Below are 8813 nucleotides of genomic sequence, written 5' to 3'. Positions count from 1 at the left end.
CCCACGATCTATGATCCTCATCGACAAAGGATGCAATACATGTTAAAATAGTACGATTATATCTCTCAACCGGATTAACCTGTGGAGTATAACGTGGAGTAAAATGAACATTAGGAACATTATAACTTTTAAAAAATTTGATACACTCATTACTAATGAATTGCGTACCATTATCCAATATTACCGACTGTGGAATACCATGAACTAAGAAAACATTATCCTCAATTAACTTAATTATTACTTTGGAAGTTGCGCGCTTCATAGGGAAAATTAAACAAAATTTTGAAAAACAACAAGTTACAACCAATATATAATTATTTTGTTTTCTACTAATAGGCAATGGACCCATAATGTCAATTGAAATAACCTGCCAAGGACGGACACAATTCTTAGGACGACCCATGACACCTAATGTCAAATGATTTTGAGCTTTATATTCTAGACACTTAGAACAATTATTGACATAATTTAAAACATCTTTATACATTTTCGGCCAAAAGTACTTTAAATTTAATCTTTTAAGAGTTTTAAACATACCCAAATGACCAGCAGTGGGAACATCATGATTAATTGATATTATTTCCGAACGATGTTCCATAGGAATCACCTCCTTCCAATCAAACTCCGATGTTAAATCATTTTTATTTTTAGACAATCTAAATAATTTATCATTTTTAATACAATAATTTTGAAACGATGCTGGCTTATTAGCGCAGCCATTAAAAATATTAAGAAACCATTTATCATTACCTTTATAATTTGAAATTGAAAATATACTACTCACGGGAACCGAACGACTCAACGCGTCAGGAATGACATTATCACAACCCTTACGATGTTTAATCTCAAAGTTAAACTCTGATAACCTAGTACTCCACCGAGCTAAACGACCCGACGGGTTTGACAATGATAAAAACCACTTAAGGGCACTATGATCCGTGTAAACTGTAAATTTTTTACCATTATCGAGATAACAACGCCAATGTTCGACCGCTGCCAAAACCGCCAATGTTTCCCGTTCCGTAATACCATAATTTTGTTCCGGCTTGGTAAGTGACCTACTCATATATGCGACAGGATGTTCTTTCCCTTCAAAGGTCTGAGAGAGCATCGCACCAATCCCATAACTACTCGCATCCGTGTGAACTTCAAAAGGTTCGTTATAATTAGGACACCTGAGAACAGGAGCAGAGACCAAACACTCCTTAAGCTTTCTAAAAGAACAATCCGCCTCCTCCGTCCATTTAAATGGAGGTGCACCCTTACGAGTAGAAGTTAATTTATTTAACGGTGCCGCCAAAGTACTGAAATTCTTAATGAAACGACGATACCACGACGCTGTCCCTAAAAAACGTTTTACACCCTTAACATTGGTTGGAGTGGGAAAATTAACTATTGCAGAAACCTTATCCGGGTCCGTACGCAACCCGTGTTTATCGATTACATACCCCAAATATTTCAACTGACTCCTAAAAAAACGACATTTATCAAAATTAATAGTAAGATTACATTCTTTTAAAATTTCCAATATTTGTAATAAAATAGAAACATGTTCATTGAAATCCGCGGTTGCAACTATTAAATCATCAACATAACAACAAACTTTAACCCCGAAACGGTTTCCAAACAACTTATCTACTAATCTCTGTTGAGTGGCAGGTGCGTTAGTTAAACCGAACGCCATACGTTTAAACCTGAATGTACCACGTGACGGAATATAAAAAGCAGTTTTATCCCTATCCGATTCCTGAATCTGAGTTTGAAAGAAGGCACTACAAAAATCGATTGTTGACAAATAATGAGCATCCCTAAGATTATCTAAAATTTCTGATATATAAGGTAAACTATATGCATCCTTTTTGGTTACCGCATTCAGTTTCCGACTATCCAAACATAACCGATAGCTACCCGTATCCTTTCCCTTAGGAACCAAAAGTACCGGAGAACTCCACTCACTCTGACAGGGTTCGATGACATCCAACTCAAGCATCTTATCAACCTCCTCCGAAAGAATTCGTTGTTTCTCAGGAGACATCCGATAATATCGTTGCTTAATGGGAACAGCATCCCCCGTATCAATTCTATGAGTAACCACGGTAGTCAACCCTAAACCTTTCCGCTCAAAAGAAACAGAACGAAACTGATTAATAATGCTATCAACAATTGAACGCTGATCGCTATTTAAATGTTCATAACCCGTAATGACGCCATCCGAATTATTACACAAAACAGATTCTTGTTTAAAACTAACTGATTTAATATATTTCGGGCAAATTTTGAATATTTTCCAAAAGTCAATGCCTAAAATGATATCTGAATTAATTTCCGGAAAAACAAAAAATTTTATAAAATGAAGTTGATCTTCGAACGCAACCGGTAAACACAAGTAACCAAGAGAAAACAACTTGTTCCCGTTAGCCACAACTGCAGAAATAATGTTATCTTTAAAAAGAGTATAACCTCGTTGTAAGAAATCCTTATAAAAATTACCCCCCAAAATTGATATAGACGCACCAGTGTCTAAGAGACCCGACAACTTAATGTCATCTATATGTATAACGGCATAAGGCCTATTTTCAATACCATTATCATTACACAGAACCGAGTTTAATTTATACGATAAAAAATAAATTGAAATTGTTTTAAGCCAAGAATCCCAATCAGATTTAGAAAAATTAATATTATTACTAGTTTTAACTCGGTTCCAACTTACTCGTTTTTTGAATCATTAACCCCATTATTATATTTCGATTTACATTTAACACAATCGGGACGCTTCACATTAGGCTCTCCGCAACCAAAACAAAACACAACATTCCGATCCTTAAAACAATCGGCATAAGAGTGAGAAAACGATTTACAACGTTGACAATAAACAGTACGATTCGACGCGCGATCACCGATGGAATTAATGCCCGGCTAGCTCAGTCGGTAGAGCATGAGACTCTTAATCTCAGGGTCGTGGGTTCGGGCCCCACGTTGGGCGCCAGTGCTACGTGTTAGAAAATTGCTTGCTGGGTTAGAGAGTCACCCACAACTCCTAACACGAGACACAAGAGAGAGAGTAAAAAAAATCCTACAGAAACTTAATCTTCTTTTTCAACAACTCACAAAATCAACTTACACTTCAGCAAAGCTTAAACCTATAAGAACTACAATGACTCACCCACAATAAATTGCACTCAGCTCTTAAGACGGCGAGAGAATCTAACCCAAAAAAAGAAAAGAGCAAAAAGCAAAAGCAAAAAGGGCCGCAAACACTCGCCCTGAGGCTTATATACCCTAGCATACCCCGCGCGTCGCGACACAACTACCCCCTAAGGTGAACCGCGACGTAATACAATACGAGGGTATTCCAAAATTAAATCAGTCGCCTAGAAAAAGTAAATAGCAACGCTAATGCATAACTGTGCTATTATACATCAGCAGGAACGAAACCAGGCGCTATTAAAAATATATGCTACAAAGTGGCTTAAAATCAGTGTACAATATGTACGATTTTTATTTTTGTGTTACCCACAATTAGGAATTCTAAACATTTTTGTGTTTCGCTTAAACCGAAAGTAAAAATCATCATATCAAAAGTTTCGCTCTAGCGGGTATATCGTTCCATAGCTTAATTGGCTAGAGCGTCGACACGGTATGTCGAAGACGCGGGTTCGAATCCCGCTGGAGCGGTCAATTTTTGATATGATATTCAAAAATGATCAGTGTACAAATATCATCATCATCATGTGTACAAATATATTATTAGATAATTAAAATAAGCATTTACACACAAACACCCATGCAGCATTACAAAAAAAAAAGCAATTTTTAGAAATTTAAACTAATATACTGTCATAACTTCCAGTGAAAGAAAGTCGGATAAGCGGTCGGTCCTGGCGGCCGTGTATTTACAACTACACGCAATTTACACAAAATGGTTTACGATGATGAGAAGTTTGTTGTTGAACACAGAGAGGCCTCCGCTGTGAAACCGAATTACATAATACGCAATCTGGAAATAGTGTATATATTTAATTAATATTAAGAAAGAAATATTAGCTGTCGTTTACATTACAAACTGAAACACGCCAACAAACTATTGTACATAATCGTAACTGTTGTTATATAAAACATGTATTTATGTACATTTATCTATTCATTTGTGTGTCGACTTCAAACCTAAATATTTCTAGTAAATTTAAAGCTTACTGTATCAACAGTATACCATCGTGTAATAACATCTGAAGCGTGAAATTGAATCCAACTTCTCGTGAAATACAAATGTCTTATAGCTACCGAAAAATCGTGTAGAAATTTAAATGTAATCTGAAATTCAGCGTCTACTGCGCACCAATATTGAAATGTTTTTTCTTTCTTTTCAAAAATTTCCTTTCGAAATGTTATAAATACAAAGAATGGGGAAAAAAGACATTACGTCAACTTCACACATGTGTTCCGATGTGATATTCATATGTGAGTTATTGGTCTCGGGAAAATGTCACACGCAGAGAACGAAAAACGAGAAAACATTTTTCATTCTTTTAGCATTAAATACTTCCAGAATCTCTTATTATACCCGTCTCTTTCATTCACGAGCTATCTCTCTCTAACGTTTAAGAAAACAGTAATTAACGCAAAGAATGCAGAATACCATTTGTATGCTTATTAGCGATCCCCCGAAAACTTGACAAAACTTGGAATATTTGAGAGTGATCCAATTTACAAGAGAAAGCAATTTTATGCAACGAATAAAATAGAAATATACATGGACCAAAACTTTAGTTTCTTTATCAAACCGAATTGGTCTTCGTTAGACTCAGACACGAAGACTTTCGTGGCATCACATAGTTCTTAAGAAATATCCTAATATAAAAACCGAAAACAAACACGTTTCTTCTATAGAAACCTTCTCTTGTTATAAAAATAATAGTTCTGGTTACTATACAGGTTGATACTGTAATAGTACAGTTTGCAATAAACAGCTCAAAGACAGACAAACAAATAGACGAGCGGACAGTGAGGTTATAACGGATTGCGTTTTCTTACTTCCAGTTTATTTTAAATACAAAACGCTGTAAGCGATAACTTGTACCACAAGACAAAGGATCAAAGTACGATACTTCGGAGCAAAGTCTAATTATAAAGAAATTTTTATAGCTCAGAGATAACTTGGAAGAATTTACATCAAATGTTAAAGGCGGATTAATCTCTTTATGTTTATAAGGTCCTAATCTGCTTCTCAGTGCTTACGAGAATTCTTTTTTGAGTATTCTTATAACACTTCAGATGACAACACGTTACGTATTAAATATTGTTTCTAGTACAGATGTTAGTTCAGGTCTACTATCTGTCAGATATGTTTCGTTTTGACGTTCATGCCTGTTTCTAATTACCACTGAACACTAATTGTATTCTAATAATGCATTAGATTTAATTACAAACAAATATAGTAATAAATAAATGTCAAATAAAAGTAAATAATCCAGTTTATAAATTATTCATTCTCAAATACAATTGACTCAACACCTCGTCTTAAATAAAACAAACACACAACGAGCCTCCTCTCACGTGAGTTCTCAGCAGGCAAGCGCTAAGTACTCAATAAGTGTTGGAACACTTCCTTAACAATAATTTTATTTTTTCAGACCTGCGGCGAGGAGATAGTGATGTTAGCTGTACGCTTGTGTATATAATATATATAACAAAAAATCTTTTGAAAACTTGATTTAAAAAAATCCAAAGAACTATATTATGACGATATACAAATTGTGTTGATACAGGTGCTATAACTTTAAAAAGTGAGTAGTAGATGAACTGAGAACGCTACGCCGATCAAAGAAAAGCGAATGTACCGTGTATGTTTCTACTTGGTAACAGATGGCACTCATTAAGTTACAAATCGCGGTGGCAAGGTTTTTGTTATTGTGTTTATAGTCAATTATTAGAATGTCTTGCTTTGCTAGCGTTAGCACAGTAGTTAATATTGTAGTTAGCGCTGTAGCTAGCGCTAATAGTTCATAAGAAAAGTCCAACTAAGTTATAATTTTTTGAATTCCGTCCCCTATTCCCAAGTAGGAGAAACGGAACCCTAATACATTTACTTACATACCATAATTAATACATAAAAATTAACACGGGTCGATACCCGTGACGATTCACCTGTTCACACAATTTACCTGATAATACTCGACTTATATAGTTTATCGCAGCAGGCACAGATAATCTTCGCTGTGTTTTACTCGATAATAGATAAATGTCATCACCACTATCATCACACCGTCACTTCAGCCTATCGCAGTCCATTGCCAGACATTGGCCTCCACAAATTCACCACGCTGGGGAACTCACGCCATTTTTGTCGCGATCTTATGGAGGCAAGTGTGTGTGTGTGTGTGTGTGTGTGTGTTTGTTTATCTTGCAAATTTTTGCAGTTCCTTATCACGTTACTGTGTGTAACGGAACTTCTGATTATGACTAAGACTCCTGTTCGTTCTGCTGTCTGTTCGTGTCACAGGGCTATCTCAAGATCTTTAATAGGTAAACACTTGGCATTTCACAGTATGTTTTTTCATTTGTAACATACACACACGGTCGTCTGTTCCTATAGTAAGGAACTTAATGCTCGTGGTACATGTAACAGCAGATGTTGAATATTGATTTGATAAATATAGATCGAGATAATGCATATACATATAAATAAATAAATACAAGTATTACTAACAGACTCAGGCGGGAATCGAACCCACAACCCGCGGAGAAGTAAAAACACAAACACTACAAACTGCGCTAACAAGTCTATGGACATTGTGCGTTATAATAGTAGATATTAAAACAAGTAAAAACAAAACAAAGTCAATGATAGTAGTTTGTTATATTAAGGCATTTTTTAACAGATTTCAAGAAAGTAGGAGTTTATCAATTCCACTGTATTTTGTCTTACCCGAGAAATTTTTACTGCATGAGACCTAGTTCGATGATTCTTTTTTTTAATACATAAAAAAAAATACAACCTAATCGAGAAACCTTTCTTGTTTTGGAAGTCGGATAAAAATAAAGAAATACATACACGTGTTACAAGGAAAACCAATTGTAATTATTATTTATGTCAGTCTTGTTACAGACGGGCGACGATGTTTAGTAACAAAAATCCTTTACGGTTACGAGCTCACGGAAATCTGAAACGTTGTGATTTTTTTTTAAATTGGATTACTACTTTTTGAGTAATTTTTGATATCGCATACTTTCTTGACTATTTTTTCGTCTACCCACGTTGTATTACTGGGTTACATTACTAGTCGAAGTAATTGAAGTCGCTTTATTTCTCGTTAGCGAGCAAACACAATTATTGAACTAAGCTTTAACATGCTTAAATATCAATTGTTTTGACAAGGTTACGAGGTCCTTACATATAGACTAACTGTCGACTTTTCAAATGTAGGTATACCTTCTGTAAATATTGCAAATAATGGATACTGACATAAGTAAATAACTGCTAAAATTCAAAACACTATTTTTGCAGTTTCGTTTCCCAAAGGTTTTAAAGGAATGACACTAATAAAACTGCGTTGTCTGTTCGTCTCAATTATTAATCTTGTCACAGCGATTCAGTATTGGTAACCGTTTGTAAGTATCGTCTGTGACGACGTTGAATATTTATTTTGAAATTTATAATTTAAATATTTGCGAAAATTTGGAAAACAGAATAACGATGCGTTACGCAGCTCTCCAAGATTTTCAATTTTAGAAGTGATCGTAATTAACTTTACATATAAAAATAAAAATCTCGTCACCGCGATTCACAATAAGCAACCAACGATGAGTGACATCTAGTAACAAGTAGAAACATACCAGTACATCCGATATTGACTGTGCTTGATCTGCGTTACTTTTTTAAGACGACATTTTGTACTGCGGGTGTTTATTTTTGTAACAGTATCTAGTATTTTATTTTATTTTATGTAACTAGGTCGGTAAACAGGCGTACGGCTCTTCTGGTGGGAAGCGATTACCGTAGTTTATTGACGTCGCAGACGACACCAGAAGTATTGCAAACGCGTTGCCGACCCTATCCCCTATTCCTCCCAAGAGTTCTGGTCTCCTTGCTCACCACAAGAACACGACTCTGCTTGAAAACAGTATTATTTACCTGTGAAATATGAAGCGAATACACATGTTTTGTAACCGTTCTAATTTGTTTAACAATTGTTGAAATAAATCGATATAAGCAATGTCAGCATATATATTGTGATATTAACTAAAACAACCGACACACACACACACACACACACACAACAGTCAGAGGGTCAAAATTTTTGTTACGTAAATACTGTTTCAGTTAAAGTCAACGACACAAAGCTCACTAGTAATGTCATTAAAACATAATATATTTAGTTGCGTTTAATGACAACTATTACACGCGGTCTAAGTGTTTTTAATTCCAAAAATATCGACGTTTATTAAAAAATATGTATTTAAAAATTAATATATTCCACAGTTTTTTAAGATTAAGAATGTTCTAACAATTAAGCATGTTCTGCATATCCAACAAAGTGAATGTACGCCATGTTTTGGTTATAAATTTTTATTAATGCTGAGTGTGCGTGGAAATCCAAAGCGTGTTGAAAGTTTTCTAAAAGTTGTTACTGTTTTACATTAATGGCCAAAGATTCTTTCTAGTAATTATTTAACGTTACTAGCATGAATCTCAAGCCAAACACTCGAAGTTATCACAGTTGACTTTACATACAAAAACAAAAATCTTACCACCGCGATTCAGTATTTGCAGCTCGAGGATCAGCGCCATCTATCAAAAAGAAGAAACCTAT

General features: G+C 34.9%; 1 non-coding gene across 1 annotated transcript; it reads left to right on the top strand.

Annotated features, from left to right (window-relative positions):
* Window positions 1–2913: 2913 nt before the first annotated feature.
* Trnak-cuu lies at window positions 2914–2986 on the top strand. The gene has a single exon. It is a non-coding gene; the product is annotated as a tRNA-Lys (tRNA).
* Window positions 2987–8813: the final 5827 nt, after the last annotated feature.

This window comes from Melitaea cinxia, chromosome 25, assembly GCF_905220565.1.
Source record: "Melitaea cinxia chromosome 25, ilMelCinx1.1, whole genome shotgun sequence".
NCBI classification, from domain to species: Eukaryota; Metazoa; Arthropoda; class Insecta; order Lepidoptera; family Nymphalidae; genus Melitaea; species Melitaea cinxia.
The sequence above is the reverse complement of the archived record's forward strand: the minus strand, read 5'-3'. Positions and strand labels throughout refer to the sequence as shown.